Here is an 8,173-nt window from a genome sequence, read left to right on the forward strand (position 1 = left end):
ATGGAGTAAGTTCACATAAATGGCCAAATCTGACCCAAGGTATGCACTCGAATAAAAACTACTCTAAAACTAAATGTTTTCATTGCAGAAAATTGGGTCTATTGCCAGGGAATGTAGGAAAAATAAGTATCATGAAGAACAACAGAAGCCAGAGAGACGTGCAGGTCATCTAGAGAATGGTGATAGGTGTAGAATTTGAGATTGTTCATGGTTGATCGTGATGAAAATGTTGATGCAGACATTTGGTATGTAGATTCCAGAGTGTCAACACACATGACAGGGAACAACCACTGGCTAGAGGATTTTAAAGAGATCAATGAAGGTGCACAGATTTACCTAGGATATGACAGAAGTCATCAAATCAAAGGATGTCCGAAAGTATCTATCATTCAACTTGATGGTAATATCAAACAAATCTATAAAGTTATGTATGTGCCTGGAATAACAAAGAACTTGATTTCTGTATCAACGATTATAGATCAAGATTTGAAAGTTGAATTCTGTAAATCTAACTGTTACATTAAATATCTACTAGATGGAATGAAGAAAATTGCTACAGGAATCTGTATAGGACGACTGTACAAGTTGGATGTGAGACCTGCACTGGTTCGAGCATTGACAACAACGAGCTTGACAACAGAAGAGCTTTGGCACCAGAGATTCGGCCACATCAATTACAATGATTTGTTGTTACTACAGAGGAAAGAAATGGTAAGAGATCTTCCTATGCTAAAGCAAGTACATAGTGATTGTGATGCTTGTACCTTAGGAAAAATGCTTAGAGAAGAATTCCCTGTTAGAGTAGAAAAGAAACAGAGGGATTTACTGGAGTTAGTGCACACAGACCTTTGTGGTTCCATGCAGACAAAATCATTAGGAGGTGCAGTGTATTTCCTACTGTTTATTGATGACTGTATGAAGTTTTCTTGGGTGTATTTATTAAGTAAGAAGAGTCATACATTCAAATACTTTAAGTAGTTTAAAAATATGATTGAAAGACAAACAAGGAAACAGATAAAAATTCTCCGTTCTGATCAAGGGGAGAATATAGGAAAGATGAGCTGATTAGATATTGTAAATATCATGGAATTTTGCAGCAGTTTACAGTACCCCATACTCCACAGTAGAATGGAGTAATAGAAAGGAAGAATAGAACTCTGGTGTAATGTGCGAGAAGTATGCTAAAAGGTAAGAATCTTTCAAATGGTTTTTGGGCTCAAGCAGTGAGTACTGCAATTTATTTAAAAATAGGAGTCCTATAAGAAGTATTGAGTTTAAAACTCCTTTTGAAGTTTTGTATGGATATAAGCCTGCAGTAAAACACTTAAGAATATTTGGATGTAAAGCATTTGCCCACATACCCAAGGAAGATAGAAATAAATTAGACTCAAAAGCCATCAGATGCACTTTTATAGGGTATTGTTCATCATATAAAGCATATAGATTATTTAATCCCTCTACTCACAAGAGCTTTGTTAGTAGAGATGTTAAATTCCATGAGCATGATAGTGAAGAAACTAATGAGCACTATGATGGATGGGACATTTTGTACTTTGAATAAGAAGAAGCAGATAACAATCAGGGTTAGCAGCAAACAAAGGCAGAGGATGAACAACAACAGTAGCAAAAACAACAACAACAACAACAACAATAGTAGTAATAGCAACAGCAGCAATAGCGGTAGCAGGAAGAAATAAGGTTTGAAACCACTACCCCACCACTCAGGAGATCAGGTAGAAGAGCTCAAATGCCTGCAAGATATAGGGAAAATGTATTTATAACTAGTATGATGAATGTTGTTGAACCATCTAGTTATAAAGAAGCAAATGAAAATAATGAATGGAAAATAGCCATGGAACAGGAAAATGATTCAATAATCAGAAACAACACTTGGGAATTGGTAGAACTTCCTAGAGGAAAACAGGTCATAGGTTGCAAATGGTTATATAAACCGAAAATTAATGCAGATGGAACTATAGAAAAACTAAAAGCTAGGTTGGTTGCAAAGGGGTACACACAAAAAGCATGGATAGATTATGAAGAAACCTTCACCCCTATAGCTAAATTGAATACCATCATAATGTTAATTTCTTTAGCTACTAAGAAACATTGGATGATGCACTAACTAGATGTAAAGTCTGCATTTCTAAATGGGGAACTGAAAGAAGAGATTTATTTAGAGCAACCCGAAGGATTTGTCGAGAAGGGAAAATAACATTTAGTCTATAGGTTGAAGAAAGCACTCTATGGACTAAAACAAGCTCCCAGGTCATGGTATGAGAAAATTGATTCATTTTTTCTGCAAGCTAGCTATAATAGAAGTAAGAATGACCCTAATCTTTACACCATGAAAGATGAACAAGGGTGCGTAGTGCTGATTTCATTATATCTAGATGATTTGATAATTACAGGTGATGCTATATATCTAATTAATGAAATCAAGCAGGAAATGTCACAGATGTTTGAGATGAAGAATCTCGGTGAACTCAGATACTATTTAGGTCTCGAGATCTGGAGAGATTCAGGTCAAACATTTCTTTCACAAGCAAAGTATGTCAAATGCCTATTAGAAAAGTTTAGAATGGATCAGTGTAAGCCGACACTGGTACCATTGTAGCAGAACATCAAATTGCAGTGTGAGGATGGCTCCAAAGTTGCAGATGCAACACTTTACAAATAGCTAGTTGGGAGTCTAATCTACCTAACCACCACTAGACCTAATTTGGCTTATGCAGTTAGCGTGTTAAGCCAATTTATGTCTAAGCCACTTCAAAGCCATTGGAATACAACGAAGAATGTTTTGAGGTATCTACAAGGTACTATAGATTATGGAATTATTTACACTGAATCTTTTGATGTTAGACTAGCAGGATTTGTAGATTCAGATTGGGCAGGAAATATAGATGATCGCAGATCTATAATAGGTTATACATTCAGTCTTAGATCCGGGGTGATCACTTGGAGCAGCAAGAAGCAGAACACAGTATCCTTGTCCTCAGCAGAAGTAGAGTATCAAGCCATGTGTGTAGCAACATGCGAGGTAGTTTGGTTGCAGAGATTTCTCTAGGATGTTGGGGAAGAACAGACAGTCGCAACAATAATCAGATGTGACAAGCAAAGTTCAATCAAGCTGGCCAACAATCTGGTGTTTCACAAAATCAAGAAACATATTGATACTCAATTCCATTTTGTAAGGGAGAAAGTGCAATCTAAAGAAATTCATTTGGAATATTGTAATACATGTGATAATGTTGTGGACATTTTCACTAAGCCCTTTGGAAAAGTAAAATTTCAAATGTTTAGGGAGATGTTAGGCATATCTGTGAACCCATTCTCCATTAAGGGGGAGTGTTGAAGATAATGGAGAATATACTAGAATAGGTAGAGTTGGTTCACGTAGCCTTAGGATAGGAATTAGTTTCTATTTCTTAGGATGCTTTTCTAACTTCTGTAAAACCATGTATTCTATTGTGTAATGTTGATGAACAATGTAGAGCGTTCTACAGAGCTAGACTCTCCTGCTTCAGACTCTCTTTTTTAGAGCTGACCAGTGGGTTTTATTTTCATTAATATAAACATTGCCACTTTTATCAAATTTTGTTTGGTTTTGGTTGTATTTTAGCTTTTTCTTCCTATCAAGAATTATGTGCGTTCATGAATAACTAGAAAATTGCGTGCATCTTTACTAGGAGTCATAGTCTTATTTTTAACATTATCATTTACATTTTTGTAAGGAAAGGGGATTTTTCTATATCTAACTTTATCTCTTTGTCATTCACAATTTCCTCTCCTAACAAAGACCCCTTTTTGGAAGATTTGTGTTAGCCTTGACCTGAAGATTTGTGTTAGCCTTCATCAATGGCTTTTGCAACTTATTAACTTATGAGAGAGTGGAAGTATTAACCAATGACTTTTAGATTTCCTAGCTTTTGATGGAGGCATTAGAGGTGGACAATTTTTCTCCTTTAGAAGACAACTTTCATTTGCTTCTACATAAACCATGGAACTTAGAACAATCTTCAATTTCTTGACAAGGTATTCCACACCGACATTTCCAAAATGAATAAATTCCAATAGACTATTTATTGTGAAAATATTCATATAATTGACATGCTCCTCAGAAATATCTATACACTTGAGTAAATCAAAAACAAAAGCATAACCTCAAGTATATGCATAAGAATTCCAATAGAAGCACAACTTTTTTTTTCATGCAAATATTACAATTGTAGATTCTTCTGCAATTTGGAAACTTCCACTTCTTAGATTTAACAAGCTGATCAACATTTCTTCATACCGATCAGTCAAGCACTTAGGAAAAAGGTTTTGCATGCATGATTTTTTCCTAATGAGATTCCTTCCATTAAATCTTCCATGTAGTAGTCTCGCATATGACCAAAGCACCAACATTTACATCACTAGTCTTTCAAATACAACTTTTATTTCTATGCAACAATAGAGTACTGATCAAACTTCTACTTTTCCGGGTTCGACGCTTCAGAGTCGCGAGGGTTTGGATCTGCTATGGCTTTTCTCGCCAGGGTTTACACTGCATTCGCAGAGACTGGATCATCCCAAATCTCACTGGGAGCAGCGGATCTGAGTTTTCCAAATGCACACGCATGGCCTCTACGCGGACTTCCCCACCAGGGCGGCACAAGAGAGGGTAAGCTCTCTGCAAATCTCGCCTATGTTCCTGCGATTAACCCACTGGACTGGACAACAACCGAAACACAGATCCACCTGTGAAATTTAAGGGGAACAAATGTCGAAGACCTTGGCCAAACAGGAGTGGGTTTTGTCATCTGCATGCACCGGACGGCTACCGTCAAGGAGATCAGGCAAGGGATCAGCCCAGATCTATGTTCCCAGACCTCTTCTGTGATCGTGTGGCAGGAGGGAAACCAAATCGCTAATGAGGCCAGAGCATGCATATTTCAAGGCATCGTTATCACGGTAAGGGCAATTACGACTTTTTCATATCCCTCCTTCATACCCAATTTTGTTAAAGCTGCATATGTAAGACCAATGCACAGATTTGGACCGGGCACCCTGACCACGGAAGGTGGTCATTTGCTCAGATCTGACTCTGAATGCTCAGCCCAGATGCACAAAACAACAAGAAGCCTCAAAAAGACCCAGATCTGTGGGCATGCAACAGTCAGGCGGCATAGCTGTCAATACAAGCATGAGGACAGCCTGCAGTTGGTGAACATAGCGCCCATTGCCTCGGCGGTGATTACAGAACCTGATGAAGAAAAAGACCCTTTAGAAAGGAGGAACCCTTGGATGCACTCCCGGCCACTGAGCGCCAGACCAGACTCCGAAGGGCCATACCCCACCTACTTCCAAATCTTCATAAAACCCCCTTCTGGGAAATCAACTTTGATCTGGATACATCTTACAGACAGTGTGATATATCTGAAGAATAACATTGCCATCCATACTGGTTACCCGGTTAATCAACAACATCTACTTTATGAGAGTAGATCGCTACAGGATCACAGGGCTATCAGGGATTACAACATCAAGCAAGGTTCTACCATAACTTGCAACATGAGGCTACGAGGAGGTGCTGCATCCGGCAGCCCACCTAAACATTCAGAAGGAGGCAGTGGCTCCCAAACAAAACATAGTACTGACTCACACCAGCAGCACAAAGGCCAAGGTACATCTTACAAGAATATTTTACAAGGGGAAAAATCTTCTACAGCAGCTCCAAAGCAGGCCAGAATAGAACCCAGCCCATATATAGTGGAACAGCTACACTATACCCCAGAACTAACAATTGACACAACAGAGTCAGAGGAGGTACGTAACACCTATGAAAAGCAAGCCCTCATCTGTCGATTCAATGGTTTCTGGCCAAAACCCATGGACCTATTCCATTGGATTCTTACAAGATGGTCCCTAAACAGTGAGATTTTCCTCTGCTCCAAAGGTTTCTTTATAGTTAAATTACCATCAGCTGAGGTCAGGGACCTAGTGTTTCAGGAGGGACCGTGGTTCTGGGGATCTGCAGGACTCTTCATCACTCCTTGGTTCCCAGAGTTTGATTCCAACTCTTTCATTGTTTCCAGAATGCCGGTATGGGTGCGTCTACACAACCTCCCTATCCATCTTTGGGACCAAAAGACTCTGGCATGCATAGGCAATACCATCGGCAGATATATTAAAATGGACACGCAGCATATGGAGGATAGAATCTATACTTTCGCACGCATCTGTGTGGAAGTGGATCTTAGTAAAGGACTACCGGATGCATACAACTAAAGCATAAAGATCGCAGCTGGATGCAAACATTAGATTATGAAAACACAACATTTAGGTGCCGAATATGTAGGCAAACCGGGCACTTACAAAATGCCTGCCCGGAATTCAAAAAACACAGTCAAAGAAGGAAGAAACCAGGTAAACAAAAAAAGGGATGGACATTCCCACCAGATTCTGAGGAGGAGGAAGAAGATGAGGAGAAAATGCCCACCCGAATGAGAACAGCCAAACAGAAACTCAGAAGCAATCCTCACACGTGCCAATGGAACCGCATCCAGAAAAGACTACAAATATAATGGAAATCAGTGGAACCAAAAGGCAGCATATATCAGACACCTCTGACTCTGACAAAGAAAACCCTCGACCTGGCGATGAAAACCCACTTCAACTTGTCCCCACGGTTCCTACCCAAGGAGAGTGGCGTAAGGTTGAGAAGAAAAAGGGGAGGAAAACTTGATTCCCTCCTCATTACTCTCACTGCGCTTCTGGAGTGGACCATTTTTTCTCAGTTCTTCTGTTTATTTTCTCTTGCTGTTTTTTTCACTGCTTCAGAGCTCTCTGTGTAGAGCAATATTTATATATTTAGTTTCTCTATGCTATTTTCTCCAAAAGCCAAAACTGGTGAACACAGTTTCGACTGGATAAGAAAGACTGGCGACGCCTGAACTTTGTAATGCTATGAATATGCAAAATGCAGTTTCTTTAATAATAAAGAAAGTGCGACTTTTTCTACTGAAAAAAAAAAACAATATAGTACTTGAAAATATATTCCAATTTAACACCATGAAAGGTGCAAAATTCTTCAAAATTTTATAAATTGCAAACATCATCCTAAATGCATTTATGTAGCATATGAATCAAATCACTGTGCTCATTGTTCATAAATCAAATCCACTAGAGCTTACATGAAAATTTTAACATTAGCTCTTGAAAGATTTTTGGATAACAACATTCACACCAAATAAGAGCACTAGTGTGATAATATAGAACAAGAGAATCAATGTACTTTTCTATTATTGTCACCCTAGTGTGTATGGATCATTAAGTATTGGTGTTCCTAGGCCTATGCTGAGCATCCGTGTGCTTAGAACAATGTAGAGCTTCAATGCTATTTTTTAATTGTTACAATTTTGACGCACATCATTCTAGGAACACTATTGTAACTAAACTAATATGAAGCACCCACGCACTTAGAGCAAGGTGGAACATAAATGTCTTTTTGCATGTTGTTGCTCTAGTGGGCTTGTAGTCATAGAGCACTAGTTATCTTATGTATAAAGTGCATTAATGTGACTATGTCAAATTGGTGCACTAAAACCAAACCTCAGTAAAAAAAATTCCACCTACAACCTTTGTAAAAATCCTCATTACAAAAAGTTGGGAATGAAGAACTTTACAATCAAATTTTAGAAAAACCTTTGCTAATGGGTGTTTTTCTCTTTTTTAGGTGATGGATTATTAAGATGAGTGGTTAATGGATTAACTAAATGTAAATTTCCACATTCTTCATGGGCAAGTAGGGTAGGGTTAACAAGGTCATTGTAATTAATAGAGTGAACCACAATGCACATGTGCTATATACTTAAAATGGTTAACATAGGTCATTAATGTTCAATAGGAATCAAGAACAAATGACACAATGGATAAGGGTGGAGGTTAAGTGGGTTATTTAGTATTGTAGTTATTGGTGTTTTATAATATTTGATATAATGGATAAGGGTGGAGGTTAAGTGGGTTATTTAGGATTGTGGTTATTTGTGTTTTATAATATTTCATATAATGGATAAGGGTGGAGGTTAAGTGGGTTATTTAGGATTGTGGTTATTGGTGTTTTATAATATTTGATTTTATGGCATATTAAGGTGTTAGTTTTATCAAGGAAATAGTGTGTTCAAAGTGA

The sequence above is a fragment of the Pinus tabuliformis genome, chromosome 4_2, assembly GCF_031772625.1.
Source record: "Pinus tabuliformis cultivar Carrire ecotype Pingquan chromosome 4_2, CPIR1, whole genome shotgun sequence".
NCBI lineage: Eukaryota > Viridiplantae > Streptophyta > Pinopsida > Pinales > Pinaceae > Pinus > Pinus tabuliformis.